Raw genomic sequence first — 11,678 nt, 5'->3', positions numbered from 1 at the left:
AGCGGAATATTTCATGAGCTGTCATCATCACCGCCTATAACCAAAATAACCATCACAGCACTTTAAAGATAACATTTTCACCCTCACACACCAAAAAAAAATAAATAAATTTCCGTGCATTTGAAAGATGTGTGCAATGCTGGCCTTCTGTTTACTATCTCTAGGCAGAAAAAACTGCAACAGAGTCTGTTTTGGGCAATCCAGTTGGACAGAGGTGATGGCGAGCAGAAGGTCACAGAATGCTGCGGCTTCATTACCACAGGGTTTTAAGAAGCAGCCAGCTCTGTAGATATGACTCATGAATATTGATACGTTCTTACTATCAGATTATCAATGAAGATTTCCCCCTCCACTCCGTCCTCGTCTGCAAAAGTTCAACACCAAAATACAAAAAGCCCTTCCTGAAATACTCACTTAAAACTACTAATGGACAGTATGTAGATTTATAAGATGGCATTAGACTCAAATCATCAAACTCAACAGGATACATCATCTGAGAACCAACCCATGCACACAGATAAGTGATAAATATATATATGTGGAGATATTTCACTCGTGTATTGAAGTTACATGGAGGTCTAGATGAAAAGTCCAGGCGACAACAAAGTCTGGGAATTATCCTCTGGAAGCCGGGAATATCCCAAAATCATGGCACTTCATCAAAAAGTTTCAACATTTGATGGTATTCAATTCTAAAGATGTATATTTTAGTATGAACAGAAGGACCAACAGACCAACATTAACATGGGGTACACTGCTAGCATGGCTAATAATATCCTTGCATGTGGGAGCTAACAAAGCCCACTTAGGATGTGCAAACTCACACATTTCCTTCTCCCTTTTAAGTCCTATATTTTTCTATTCTAATCTCAGGATTTTATTTTCTACATCAACTCAACAAGATGCACACAGCCTTTAGTCATTTCATCCCTCAGGCCTTCTGTCAATACAGCCAATGCCTGAGGAAATGGGTGCTCCTGTTTTTTTTATATATATATTCTTGCTCTTCTGGGCCGTATGCTTTGGTTCTTTTGAATTAGTAAAACTGATAAATGGTGAGAACATAAGGCCATGAAAAGAGGATTTGGTTAAGAAATGCAACACTCTCCACTTGCTACATACTACGTGTGATAGTTCTGCATATGTCTAGACCAATCATGTTACAGTCGTTTCTGTTTGTTGGTTATTGTTTAGTGCAAGAACATGCAGGGTGAAATTGTTTCGTGTTATCGGATCATTTTACTCACCACAGTCTAAAATACAGGAAACAACAGATGTCAGTTCAGACGTTGCAGCTGACCACATTCAACAGGCACAAACATCGAGTGTGACAAAAGTGGCAGCCAAAATAGCGGCAGCGGAGCGGAACCTTACAGTGGTGGGGTTGATAAAAGAGCATGACACTGGTGAAATCACAGAGATGTTACACATGGAAATAAGTTTGATATTATGGAAGTCAAAGCATTTCAGCTCTAATAAGAAACATCATGTGTCTTTGGTAAGATGTCATCGCTGCTCCTGTGAGACTGGGATGACTCCTTTTTGAATTTACAGCAGTGCTTTGGAATTCACTGTGACCCAGAAACATTCTGTACCTTTGTTGTCAGTATGGTGACGCGCCCAAAACTGAGAAACTCTGGACGAGCCCTATTCCAGCTGCTCATTTACAACAACAAAAAAAAAAATATATGACAGCTTATTTTCATTAATTTTTATTCATTAAAATGAGTCTTTATACATCTGGGGTATTTTTCAGTTTCATAAGCCTTGTTTACTCGTGACCAAACCATGAAATGTGTTTGTTTTCATTCTGCTTCAATTGCTGGCACTGAGAGGCAGAACAGGAGTTGAAAGAACAGGGTTTCCCCTTCTACAGACCTGGCACAGACACTGCTGCTGACCACAATGCTTTCATAAGGACTGAATCAGTGTCTCGACATCCTTGAGCACGCCCAATTCCTGTTGCACCCTCTCTGTGCAACACTCAGGTCTGATAGGTACATTTCTGCTGTAATGTGGCATTTTTTCAGCTGTAATTGTTACAGCTGTTCATTAATATGCACTGTCCCTAACAAATAAATAAATAATTCCGTGAAATAGACAAAAAAAAAAGATTCAAAACTTGGACTTTGGGTTCTTCTACATTTGAAAATGTCATTATGCCTTTTTATACACATCCATTCATCTCTGCCTCATTACAACCATGATACCGGTGCGTCATTTGAAATCTGCTATTTGTAACTAATGCACTCTCTTTAGAGCACTCACACTCCATGAAGTCATTTCACACCAAACGTCATTGTGTGCTTGACCCTGATTTCTCCTTGATGCTGTCGCTGATTAAATGTGACATTATAATGCCAGGAAAAGCCCCCGAGGAAAACCACAAGGATTTCATCCCTAGCCCTCTATTCATCCTTATATCCCTGCTTGTAATTCTACCATATTGAAAGAGGAAGTGCAAAAGCAAACACAGGATTTCTGTTAAAAGGAAATGGTTTGTTTGAGATTAAATACCATTTTTCAAGTCCAGGTGTGCGTATGAAAAAGAACAGGCCATGTTGTTATTACATGATGTGTTTGAACAGCTGCTGTCTGGTGTTCCTTTAGTAAAGGGCTTTAGTTGTGCTGGAAAAATAGGATTTAGATAACTAAATGTTAGCGGTCCTTACTTCAAATTAAAGTAATTCACTTGTGTTTCTGTTCTACCTGGTGAATGTATGTGGTGTATTCATGACCATTTAACTAACCACCACTAACAACTGGCTATGAGAGCACTGAGGGGTTAACTAAAAAAAGGTACAAAAAAAACCTTCAAAGTTGTCAACTAAATAACAGGGGAGGCTCAAGGGGTTGTCAGGAGTTGCCAGGGCCACCCTTCAAATCTGATTGTGTTACTTTTTAAGGAATAAAAAAAACCAATACACAGGAATATAACATATTTTATACATTTGAATTTAAATTAATGTAATTAATTAAGGTGTGATTATTGGAGATATAAAGGGTTAACTAATGGTATGTCATGAGTAAGTGCCCCAGTTGGACCACACTAGTAGTAGCCCCCCCCCCCCCCCCCCAAAAAAAAGGAAAAAAAATGAGCTACAATGACATTAAAGTCCTGTGTATAGCTGGAGGTTACTGCAGCCAGTTATTGATATACTGTATATGAATTATAGCTGCTTTAGGATGAGCAGTGTGTTGATATTTGTTGCAGAGAATGCATGCAAATAGGCCACCATTTTTTAAGTGGTTAAACTTAGATTTAAATCATAAAACTAATTGGGAGTGTGAAACACATCAGAGGAATCCTTAAGTTGTAAAGCGAAAATGTAGATTTTTTTTTTATTAACATATTCATCACTTCAAGCGTGCATTTTGATAAAGCACCTGCACATTAAAAACTGTCTGAAGAAACACTTCATAATGTGTTGCAGTGTTACCTGTTCTTAGTTTTTTTCAATGCTGGTACTAAAGAATAACATGCAAGGCTGACTGTGCTTGTGTGCAGAGACAGATAAAAATCATGCATTACAGGTTTTCAGAACAGAGCCTGCCCCCATCACCCCAGCCCCTTCCTCTTCATCTGTAAGGCAAACTTCATGTATTGTTTCTGTCTCTTTCTGCAGAGTTCATGGCTTTGGAATGCAAGGCGTTTGTCTGTACTCAGCATATTCCTGCTGGCTGGATCTGTTTTCAATTACAGCCAGTGCTGGCCTTTGATCAGAGTCTGGGCCGACGGAGGCAGAGGGGAGACCCTGTCCTGACAGAGCAGACAGGCTCCAGATCATTGGGAACACAGAGCACTGGGGATCTGGGCTGACACAGATTCACATTCTCAGGGGACAAAAAACACAGAAATCTCTCCCAATAGCTGGCTTAATGTAACAGTCCCAGTGGTACTTTCACATGTTAAAAAGAAACTGTGTATGCGCGTGTCCTGTGAATTTCACTTTCTTTTCTGAAGATTACTGCACCGGTTAAACCCGGACTGGAAACTTAAATTTGGACCTGGAAATCTTCACCTTAATAGGTATATTACTATTCAAAAATAGATATTAAAGAAAATGATATATCCCCTGTCTTCACATGTGTGAAAAATATCATCATTCTTCACTCTGTGCGAGCTGCTTTGTCTGTGTAACCGGAAAGTTTGGTCAGAGAGATAATCTGTTGATGGTTGACGACGGCATGAGCAAATATGTTCACCTGTTTCGGAGCAAAAATTATATTAAGATTATTTCTTCTTCTTTTTATATTCCTGGAATGCAACATGTCTGACCTTTTCTGTAATGGTTTTAAAAAGCACCTGATAGTTTTACAGACAGAGCAGTAAGTAAAGTATCAGCCTGTGTGGGTGTAACGTGCTGAAATGTACTTAACTCTAACAGGCTCTTATAGCACTCCCAGAGGTCATGATATCTGGGCCAATGAGGTTTATTTACATTACACTTTCCACAAAGTGATTATAAGTCAAAGGGTTTATTCCAAAACGTCTGTTGATTTCGATATCTGTAATGCTATTTTTACTTTTTCAGGCGTCATGTCAGCAGCATTTCAGTTGTTTTTTTTATTTATTTGCTTTTTAGTTCCTGTCTGTTATATGAATCATCCTTGAAATGTGTCTGTATTAAGAAAAGAGCTGAATCATTTTTCTCTGTTTCTTCTCCAGACTATATTTTGCTTACATGCAGTTGTGGTAAAAGCACTTCTTGATTTTCCAGGGAAGTATGACCATACACACATGTGTGCTTGGTCAGCAGCTCCCATGATATCACCCACTGACCTCAGCACAGCAGCACCCTTACATTCATGTTATAAATAGTTTTCATTCATTAAAGATTACACCAGCTGGTTTACATTATTTACTGCACTGATGAGAAACTTTCTCATTATATGCTGCTACTATTTATGATGTATTTCATTTATTGACAAAAAAGATTTCCATTAAATTTCCTAATGATAGTCATAGTCCCCAGAGGATGAACTCTATGTCTTTTTCGACAACCTCTCTGACCCCCAAAGGAATGAAACTATTCCATTTGAGTTAGCTGTCGTCTCACAACAACCAGTGGCAATTCTAGAGTCTGTTGGGGCCCTAGGCAAAAAATCAATCGGAGGGGGCCCTTCAACCAGCGTTCATCACCATTATGTCTGCCAGCCAGCTCCTACTCCTCTTCCTCTTTTTTCTCTCCTGTAGTTGGATAATTCCTCTTCCTTTTTCTTCCTTTTTCTGTGTGACATCTGTGTGACTCTTCTAGCCCAGCTTTGACCTTCAGAGATGTACATTTGCATGTGCTTGTGTTTATTATGGCTTTGCATCGTGGGATTTGTTGTATTTTCTGTTTAGCCAAGGAAAGGGAGGAGGACCTGCTGCGTGTCCTGTATACCTGACAGAACGTTCAGGAACGTGGGAGCACTCGGCATTCTTCAGCCCCGGTTTTGTTTTTATAGCCCTCACACAGGAAGCTGGCTCCAGTGGGGCCTCATTCATGAAGTCTGAAAAACGCTGACTGCCCTCCCACCCCCACCTCTCTGGCTGCTCTCCAAGATACACACACACACACACACACACACACACACACACACACACACACACACACACACACACACACACACACACACACACAACAAACATTTTTTGTCTTTGTGGTCTGACGCGCATTTTCCCCTCCCCCTTCCCCATCAGAGAGTTTCATGTATAGCTCTAATCACAATAAACAAGCAAGAACAACAAGTAAAGAGGACACTTTTCCAGCTCACACCCTTGTTTTCTTACCCCGGGTTACCCCATTGATGTTTTCAATCACACAAACTTAAAATTATAAGTATCGTCTAGTTTTTAAATTTAAAGATATGGTGGTATTTATTTGTTTACAAAAACAATGTCAACAGCCTAAGATTAGATCAAATGTGAACATTCCTGTTGGAAACATCCCTGCTGGCTTTATTTGATCAAAGTGATAATTATTTGAAGATACTTTCTGATTATATATTGCCAGAATAACTTGTTGAGTTATCAAATCTGCAATGACCTGCACAGGATCATCCAAAACCTGGAAACGTTTGCTCCTCTATTCTTCAGTGAAAAGAGCAAAGTCTGGTGAGAACTGCAGCCAACTTTGACAACTTGTTTTGTTTCCTGAATGCTGGAATTTTGTAAATTGACTCCAATTTGGGGTTTAATTGTGTTTTTCTCATGACATCATCGCACAGGGGCAGGATGTTGTTGTTCTTTTGTAACAGCTTTGAGAAATAGCAGCTATGAGAAGCACTCACTTTTGTAGGTTTTGGTGTTGTCTTACTGATCCTGTCCTGTAAATGCAGCAATATATCAAACTTAAAATCACTTTTCACGTCTGACCTGATGTCAGCATTAACACATACTTCAGAATAACACAAGGGATAGTCTATTTTATGGTCTGGATTTGCTTTTGTGAATCATCAGATCAAAATTTAGGCGGTTCCATAACCCATTTAAAACTCCTCACTTAGATAACAGAAGATAAGTCTCAAAACAAAATGTAATTTATTACTAAAGACTCAACTATTTTTTCTCTAGCTTTCTTTTCTTTCTTAGTTGTACCAATAAAAATCTAACACACACACACACCCACTTGAACATCCAGACGCACACTGCTAACCAGCTATCCGCCCTCTTTGTCCGCCGTCTGCCACAGACCACAGTCATCAAATCTCCCAGCTGACAAGGACTTCTGGTGGTCTGACCTCTCTAACACACCTCCTACTGTTCTTAAAGTTCAGTGTTCACAGGCTTACACATGGACCCTGATCAGTGTAGTTCTACATGCTCGTAATGCTGACGATCTCTATGTCAATAGACCCATCACATCACATCCCTCCCTTTATATTCATCTGTTCATTCGTTCATTATGTTCATCAGTGATTAATGGTGACAATATGATTGACGTTGGACTCGGTGCAGGGCTTCAGGGTAAACTCAACATCAGGACGAACATCTGCTGCATGACATGTGTCTATCCTAGTGAGGATGGATCTACAGACTGCATTTGACAGGGAATCACTAAATCAATGGACAGTGGGGCATGTGAGAGTTAACCACGTGTATTTTGTACATGTTTTAGTCGACTGTGTGAGTAAGTGTTTCAGATGCTGATAGAAACATAAGGTTGTAAAGGAACATTAACATGATGTGCCCTCTAGTTCCAGGTGTCATTTTGTTTATAAAGGATTTGAAATCAAATAAGATCCTGTAACCACTACAACTACATGGTTACAACAAGTCTTTAAATGTCCTCTAACAGAGGGCAGTAAATTACCAATCTAAAATCTGCTAATCCAAACAGCCAATCATTACCCCAGCTGACGAAGAAAAACAGCAGGACCAAGTTTAGTTTTGAAAAAAAAAAATCAGCCTGTGATACTGATGCCACATGACTAAAGAGCCTTTAGAAATCAAAGCTATAGATTCCACTGGGGGTTTGCTTTACATCAACGTATGCACAAGTGTTTTTAACCACCATGACTTTCAACAGGGGCACACTACATTCTGAAACCCTCTGCAGTATTTAACACGCCTTGATTAGATTTTATGGATAACTTAATGACACTTTGTTGTAATTCTTGTGATAGTTTATAAGGAAAAGGGGGAGTCTTTTTTTGAAAGCAAAAAAGTCTTTGTAAAATGTACATGGTGGTTTCGGAGATTCAATTAACCATCTGGGTTTCTCTGAAAAGAATGAAACCCTGTTGAACCAAACAAGCATTGTTTCCCTAAGCAGGAGCATCACCAAGACTTCTAGGCTTCATGAAAAGATATCACTGTGAGCTCCTCTACCACGGCCCAAACCAAACCCCGCACAAATACTATTACTGTAGCCTACTTCTCCATTAAACTTAAGACCCATTTAAAGCTTAAAAGAACTACAATTTTGTGTTATACACCAGTTAGGGACCAATAAACCACATGAGAGAAAGCAACATCTGACGTCACATTCTCTTTTACTTACACCAAATAATTCACACATCAACATACGGAGGAAAAGGTAGGTAGAGAAAAAAACACTATTTCAGTTGGAGATGGCATTATACTTTCTGCTTAACTTATCTCTAACTCACTCACAAAAGTAACCTCGACACTGTCTTGTCACTCTTTAAATGTTGATAAATAGGCCGAGAGGAAGGTGTACATTACTCTCGCTAATAAATCACTGAATAGCGTAATATTGTAATTGTACATTTTCCCAAACTGGAAAACCCATGTCCCTAAGTCTCATCTTTCAGGGAGTTTTTGTTATTGCTCCATAATAACCAACCATTCAATTATAATTATCCCTATGATATCTTTGGTCACAGCAAGGGCCACATTCATTTAATTCTCACTGCCAGAGGGGCCAAATTGTAGGATACAAAAACGATTACAGTCGATTATGTCTCAAATTTAACTCAACATATGCCAGTGATCAAATATTATCATGGACATATTTCTGGCAGATTTTGTCATGTTTTCTTCATGTTTCCAATTAATTGATATGTAAAAGTTGACCTGAGGGCCACGTTTAGGGTTGATGGGTCGCCAGTTGCCCACCCCTGTCTTAGAGAAATAACTTACCCTGACTAATAATGTCTCTCTGACTCTTTCTTGGATTCCCTCACACAAAAGCTGGGAAATTAGCTGTATTATCTGCAAAATGTTGAATGTCAGTGTCAAAATGAAAAGGCTGGACTGAAAGTGTGTTAAAAGTCCAGAGCTAACATCCAGACATGTCGCGTAATGATACTTTGAAGTCACTGCTCTCGGTGTCCAGCATGTGACCGTTTCCTGCCAGACATCTACATTTTGTAACTCTTAGTACTCTAATGTCAGCTTTGCTTAACAGCAGCTTCCTCCTTTTGAGGATATAGTCTGACTTTTGTTCATGGAAGTACAGATCTCTCATAGTCTCATTAACCCTTCAGCGTAAGGGCTGAGTTCCTGTCATGAGCCAATTTGAATGTACATAGTTTACATGTATGTCCTTCATCACAGAATGACACAAGCCAACAGGATAAAATAGTGCATTTTTTTTTTAAATCAGGAGGACATGTTCTAGTGATAATACTTGATAAAATCATTGAAATAAATGAATGTTTAAAAATAATAATTAAAATAATCTGTCACTGCATAAGCAGGAAATTACATCTTTAATCACTGATGTTAAAGTTCAAACTGATAACAGGCCATGCTCCAGATCTGCTCTGTAACAGTTGTCACACAAAGCTAACAGAGATCTTAGATTAGCACTGAGACATTTACATGTTACATCATGACACACACCTACACAATATGCCATCAGTAGCGATGTGGTTCATCATGATAAGCCTTTCCATAGACCTGTGGGATTTAAATTGAGGGTATTGTTTGTCATGTATTCTGTCAGGTCAACCTATGTGGTCCAGACTGAAGTATCTCAAAAACAGTTGGAAAGATTGATATGAAACTTTATGCAGCCATTCATGGTGCCCTGAGGATTAGTTCCTACATCTTTGGTAATTCCTGAACATATTGACCTGTCACCAGCAGGTCAAATATTCCACTTACTCTGTGAAAATTCTCAACTTTCCTAGACTCAAAGAAACTAAGTTAGCATGTTTTTTTTAGTTTTTTTTTTTTACATAAACATCATGGGTCCACAGAAAATGAATCCTAATTACTTAGCAGAATAGTTAGCAGAGAATATCCATTTGGACAAGATTGTAAACTGTGTTTAATCCGATCATGTGTACCTCTATCTTTGTGTAATGCAGAACTTAAACAGAGAGAGTCTTACTTTGTGAGTGTGGTGTGGAAGAACCACAAAATATTTTAAAGTGAATTCTTAACACTGTGTGTAGATTTGTATCTGAGTTTCTTCATCTGTGTCTCTGTATATCCACCCGGTCTTCCATCTTGTTGTGTTCAACCAGACCAGAACCATAAATTTGCTTTGACACACAAAACAAACCATGCATCTTTGCACAAGAATTCAGTGGATAAATAGAGCGTGAGCTGGCCTGCTCTTGTCTCTGGATAATCGTATTTCAGATGTAGCGCAGTCGTTTTAAACACAAACACTGAACACAAACAGGCAAACTCAGCATGTGTAACTGTGTTGGATGGGCTATAAATTTGCATGTTTTTACATGTGTGCATGATGTCACATCAACACTTAGTTCAATGAATTATTGAAGCAGAGTAGTTGAGGCCACAAATAAAGAATATAGTGGTTTGATCAAGTTGGAGTAGGGCTGAATTTAGGCTGGTGATGTATCAAGAAACGTTTAAATAGGTCTGTCTTTTTATATTTGTGAATGTGTGGAGGAGTGGGCGGATGATTTGAATCCTGAGATACTTTGAGATAATCTGTCTCCCTAACATCGGATGTGGCTCAGTTGGTAGAGTCGGTCGTCTCTCAGAAGGTCGGAGGTTCGATCCCCAGCTCCTGCAGCAACATGTTCGATGCGTCGTTGGGTAAGACACTTAACTCCAAATTGCTCCTGTTGCTTCGTCGGTGGCGTATGAATGTGTATGAATGGGATTAGTTCTGATGTTTGAGAATAGGTGTGAATGGGTAGGTGGAACATGCGGTGTAAAACTCACTTTGAGTGCTCAGACGACTAGAATAGTGTTATACAAGCTCAAGTCCATTTACATCAATATTTGACAAACCCTTTCACATACTGGTGGTTAAACTTTTGTTATTTATCTTCATCCCAGTCTAAAAACATTGAAAAATATATTTTCTTCACTGCTAGCCGTTGCTTTTTTAAACCTTCTAATGAAATAGTCGATTTAATAAAGGTGTTTTACTTAGGAGAGTGCCGTGGTTTTTCACATTTATAAGCTAGATTGTAACTTTAACCTCTCAAACAGACAGATGTAAACTGATCATGGTATTCAATTTGAATACAACCATGACCATGATCAGTTTAAATCCCTGAAAATATTGGCAAATGGGCGCTGATTCACTCGGTTAATTAGCAGTTTCAATGAAACATTGCTAGCATGACACAGCACTGTCAAAATCATTCTACCAGATTCCTTTTTTCGATGCTGCACATCGAGGTGCTAATAGCAATTACATCATTTATAGTTAAAAAGCAGTAGAACTAATATTATAAATTCACAATCGTGTCACATTTGTGTCAAAGCAAATATTTAAAGCCAGCTTTGTTACAGCGGCTTAAATAGCCTTAAGGGCTACAAATGCAGCCATGTTAGCTTTTCTTTGTTTAACTGGGTGTCTATTGGTACCTTTATTGGTACACCATTAGTACATTTGTTCTAGATACTTGCAGGCTTACTGCTGGAACCAAACTTTTATTAGGTTTAAATAGTTTAATAGTCCAGTACAGTTGATTGTGACTCTGAATTGACCCAAAAAAAAAAAAAAATTTAGTGGCATGGGAAAAAGGAAATTGTGATTAAGCACTTTATCTTTAGAATGCTTGTCTGGTCACTGTCAAAGAAATATGTTGGTTTTGCTGCTCATTTTGAGGTTCCAGTTCATCTTTCTCTGAACTGTGTCACACATCTGACTCTGCTCTGAACATTTCTGCAATAATGAAAGAATGAACATTTCGATGATGTTCAGTCTTGAGTATTGTTGGAAATTCCTTGAAATAAATGACATAGTTCTGGTTAAAAACACTTCCCCAGTGAGGTCCTTGTTGGTGGAGTC

The sequence above is a fragment of the Labrus bergylta genome, chromosome 2, assembly GCF_963930695.1.
Source record: "Labrus bergylta chromosome 2, fLabBer1.1, whole genome shotgun sequence".
Taxonomy (NCBI): Eukaryota; Metazoa; Chordata; class Actinopteri; order Labriformes; family Labridae; genus Labrus; species Labrus bergylta.
This window is presented reverse-complemented; position numbering follows the sequence as displayed.